This window comes from Notolabrus celidotus, chromosome 4 (genome assembly GCF_009762535.1).
Source record: "Notolabrus celidotus isolate fNotCel1 chromosome 4, fNotCel1.pri, whole genome shotgun sequence".
In the NCBI taxonomy this organism is placed as follows: domain Eukaryota; kingdom Metazoa; phylum Chordata; class Actinopteri; order Labriformes; family Labridae; genus Notolabrus; species Notolabrus celidotus.
Window position 1 is genome coordinate 32,774,221 of NC_048275.1, and position 4,948 is coordinate 32,779,168.

Consider the following 4,948-nt stretch of genomic DNA (forward strand, 5'->3'; position numbering starts at 1 on the left):
GTGTTACACATTTCTCTGAAGCACTTTGACCATTATTTAACGTGCGCCATTGAAGGTGCTAACTCATCACTATAGGATACATAAGTGGTGCTGGTGTCCAAGTTATTTAACTCACAGTTTAGATTATAAGTGCAGGGCATGAAGACAGCTGCAGGTAAAGAAGGCTTATTTTGCATCTCTTGTGTGGTGCCACCTTTGTGAACCATGACTCGGGTAATATCGACTATCCAGAAGCCAAGACAAGCTGCTAGATAGTGAGTTTTTTTTTCTTCTTGGAGGCATGTATAGTTCTCCAGCTACAGCTATTTATGAGTGAACAGCAGAACCACTGCTTTTGAATGAGGCAGCACTAATGCTCCGAGTGCAACTGCAAGGTCTTTGACGGTTCCTGCAAAACAGAGAATAGAAAAACATAAAGAACGTAAATAGAGATGTTGTTTGCATGAAGGGGCGCAGCAGCTTATGCACACTTATCATAATAGAGGAAAACTACCCTTGACCTTCATCAATGGTGGTTGTAACACTTGACAAGAGCTCAGTCTGAACTTTCCTTAAAAAGCTTTTGTGTCTTTGAAGGTGTGTTAGCATAAAGCCTTCCACTCTCCAATAAAATAAACATTTCAAAAAGCAATTCTGTTTACACTAGAGCTGTATTAAATAGAGAGTATTTATTGGTTTGTTTTGTTTTTTAAATGCCAGAAAAACACAAAGATGTTGAGGCTCTCGGCTTGGTCAGTTGCAGTACAAGCCAGAGATGTAAGGTCAAAAAATCAAGTCTCGTCAAAACCATGAAAGCATAAAACTCTGAAAAGGTTTCAAGGACAGGACTTTGAAATTTTGGATATGAATCAGCAGCTGCTGAGATCCGAACTCATGTCGTAGGGCTGTGCAAAATATCAATGCAGAAAGTATTGTGAAATTTGTTTTTGGGATAGTGTATTGATCTTTCCTGCTCGTCACGTCCAAACATCAAATTGATTAAAAATGTCCTTTTCTTTCCCTCTAATTCCTGTAATCACAACGACCTCCGCTCCTGTAGCTGTTGCAACTTGGTCTGTAGGCTGGCTCCTCCAACCTAAAGCTGCCACAACAAGACAGAGAGAAAAACAGGGAGAGTTAAGACAGTGAGACAAAGACATCAGCTGTTTGTGATTTTTTTCTAAAAACCTGAAGAACTGAGAAACACCTTCAGTTTTTCACAAATGTGCAAGACGGAGCTACATTTTTCTTGTATAGAGCTTTTCTTCATACTACACTCTCTCTCTGCTCTCACACAGTGACACAGACATACTTTTTGAATTCAAAGGTCGAAAAATACCAACATTTCTAAAGTACATTCGGTGTCACATTACTGACCCTGACTGTTGTGACCAGGTGCACCTCCTGCTAAATCGAAAACCGCTTACTATACTAGCAGTATTGATTTGGCTAAAATTCAGTATGTAGCTTTTGAACAAGAGCAAAATCTGCAGTATATCAAAACTACCACAATATCGTGCTGATTTGGGAAAATATCTCAGTATGCAAGTGGACCAGTCTCCCTTGTGTAATGTTTCCCACAATGCACAGCGCTAACGTTTGGCGTTTTCTTTTTCTTTTTTGAACAGGGGGCAAGGTTTTACATGCTGTGAAAATTCTCAAATTCCATATGAACTACTTCTTAACTTTTATAATAAGAAGTGATGCTAAAGAAGAAGTTTCGTGATCAGCTTGGCCATTGTTACTTCCGCTTTCCGGACTGGAAACTAGAAATAGGGCGATGCCTAACCCAGCATACTGCAGAACAGATCCAACAGAACAGTCATACTACATACTACCACCAAATGCAGTAAAACAGACTAAGCCTATGGTTACAAGTAACCCAATAAACAATGTAGCATTGCTGCGACAGTCTCAGAACTAAATGACTTCTTAATACCAAACCTGAATTGTTAATGCTAACTCTGGTCAAAATACTGCTATTGCCAAAAACAAAGCAAAGCTAGCATCCTGCACGTGCCTAGATTAGCTTCCAATGCTTGCAATAGCTGGTAAACTTATCATCAACATGAACGACTAATTTAAACTAAAAGTATCTGATGATTTCTCTCATAGATAAGCTGTCTTCTATGATGATTGGCGTCTAGTGCTGATGTATGGGTGAAGTTGCTGCTAAATCAGTTAAGCATGAGTCGATAGCATACCAATATCTCTCTTGACAGCTCCAAATTAAAATGAAGATTCTTCTGCAATATTGAATACTACATACTTGAGCAGGTGAACTCCCAATATTTCAAGCGGTACAACATAAGTTTGTCAAAAAGATACATTTTAATACCTTGTGCTTTAAAACAAATGTCCATTATTATTATTTTTTGTTCTATAGAATCAAAGACACCAATTGGTTTATGATAAAGCAGATCTACAGTCGTATTTCTAACCTAAAGCTTCTGAGAGCTAAAGATAGAGAGAGATAGAGAGAGAAAGAGAGAGATAAAGAGAGAAAGAGAGAGATAAAGAGAGAAAGAGAGAGAGAGGGAGAGAAAGAGAGAGAGAGGGTGGGAGGGAGCAGCGCTAAAGAAACCTAACCAGTCAAATAATGACATAAGACGTTATTCTCTGATTGTTGAACAAGAGTTAAGTTTTAAACACGTCCATGTAAACATGCAGGAGAGTGTCTGATTTGGTGTCTTTGTTGTTGAAGTCTCACTACTTCCTGTCTGTTGTGTCTCTGGTCAGCCATCTGTCAGAGCCTCTATTGCAAATATTGCTAATATAAACTAATAATAAAAAAGCTAATATCCACACACTCGTAGCTGTTTTCCATAAGTTCCCACAAAGCTTTTATGTTCAACGTTCAAGGTTTCTTTTTGAGAATGGTGTATTAAGTTTTAGTTTTCATCTGGTGAAACATAATGCTATAAAAGTTTTTGCTAACAATGTTGTATTTTATGGCTCCCTGGTATACTCTGAAGCCTCTTTCATATTCAAAAAACTTCCAGATGAGTCTACAGCATATGTAAAGGGTAGAGGTATACTGTCCCTTGACACTTCCCCCTCAATGAAAGTGGCTCTTATTTGACTGTAAAATACTTTCTGGATTACAGATGGCATGCAGCCGTACTCTAAACATTAATCGAAAAAAGAGGGCTTTCAAATCTGGCATTTTACCGTGGGAAAAGACATACTACTTTGCTGTCATGTGAATGAATGGGAGAGGCATTTAGTGACAAAGAGGTGGCCTTTTCCCTTTTGCCGTGTAATTCCAAGGCGGGGGGAAGATTGTAGCTTTATCAAACTCTCTGAATGGCTAAATGCAATACTTGAACACCCTGAAAGTGCTCATCATCACAGTATGACAAGAAAGGAGGAGGCAAGGAAGCAGGAAACAAGGAAAAAGTAGGGGATGAAATTGCATGTGGAATAAGTGTTGAGAAAGAAATTGTGGTGAAGAAAAGTAAGATTTATTTTCAAACATATCAAAATGATTAAATTAAAGAAAGAGAAATAGAGGAGTAAAAAAAGCATCCTTTTTTAGCTTGTCACCTCTCTCTTCATCCGACAGATGTCTGAGCAGTTGTTAACATCCCCTCCCCTCCTTCGCCTGACGGGGTGAAAGGTATCCGCTGCTCCCCGGGACAGAGGAGACCTCATTTTTATATGTGAACGGCTGTGAACACCGCTGAATGACACACTACAAAGGTTGGATGTGCTGCTGCCCTTTCTCTCTTAAATGGTACGTTGGCATTTAGCTTCGCACGTGTCAGCGGAACACACACCTCTCAAGTATTTGCACCCAAAATGTGTGGAAGTGTGTGTGCCCACATCAACACAGAGGATTTTTATCAGGTCCTAGAAACAGGAAATAAGGAAGAAAATGTGTGTGTGTGTGAGAGTGTGTGTGAGGGGGAGAGAGAGAGAGAGGATGATAAGACAGAGAGGAGCAAGAGAGCAGATTCACACGCACATTACAATTCACAGAAAGACAATTTACATTTTGAGTCCATATTATGTTAATTTTGAGTGGCCTCTCCAGATAATTCTATTACACAGATAGCTCTCCTGTGTCGTCCAGGGCAGGAACATCATTTCGCCCTGGAACCACACACCTGCCGACGAACGCAGCAACATGACAGAAAACAAGGGCTAAAGGCAGGTGAGTGTGTGTCTGAGTTGTGTTTGTGTGTGTGTGTGTGTGGGAAAACGGATGTGTGTTCACCGAAGGCCCGCAAAGAGCAACTTATCTAAACGACTTGTGATCCACTGAAATGGTTTATCAGTTTCTCTTTCAATACAGGATGTACTGCCAGCGAGTGCCGCACACAGTATTATTGCTTCTAGGAAACCGTATCGCTGCTGCAATCCCACAAGCTACCAAACCTCTGTAATTCCCTCTCATTCTGCTACAATCCCCGACAGGCTCAGCAGTGCCGGCTGGGAGGATGCAGCCTGGGATAAAGTTGCAGAGCGCCGGACTGATTTTTTTGAGGTGGAGCATTTACTTTTCAACTCATGAGCAAACAAGAATCCAACTAAGCATTTGCTGTCTAATCAGTTCTGGAGAGGATCACTTCCAAGAGGTTTTCCTATTCAGTTCCATCACAGCATTTCAGTGACGGCAAAGGTAGTGAATCCTCTCATTCCAGACATTGTGTAAACTTGCTTATAATCAATATCAGATATACTGTATAAATAATGAATAATAAGTTCTAAAAGTTTTGAAACTGATCCTGGTGTTTGCTTCAGACAGCAGCTGCAGGATGGACGGTAAATGATTAAGCATTATCTTTACATAAAAACAAATTTCAAGTAATACAGTGTGTGATTTTAACTTTCTTTTCCGGTTATTTTTTCATCACTGTCAAGTAAGATTAAAAACATTTTGATACAGTTACAGAGCATCTCTCCTGTACGATTCCCCTGTTACTCTTATGGTGACAATCTGTTTGTTTTAGAAATAAATATAAAA

General features: G+C 39.7%; 1 long non-coding RNA gene across 1 annotated transcript; it reads left to right on the forward strand.

Moving 5' to 3' along the window:
- Positions 1 to 3,556: 3,556 nt before the first annotated feature.
- On the forward strand, positions 3,557 to 4,735 carry LOC117812042. Its single transcript, XR_004631119.1, has 3 exons — positions 3,557 to 3,715; positions 4,055 to 4,135; positions 4,399 to 4,735. It is a non-coding gene; the product is annotated as an uncharacterized LOC117812042 (long non-coding RNA).
- The last annotated feature ends 213 nt before the right edge of the window (positions 4,736 to 4,948 follow it).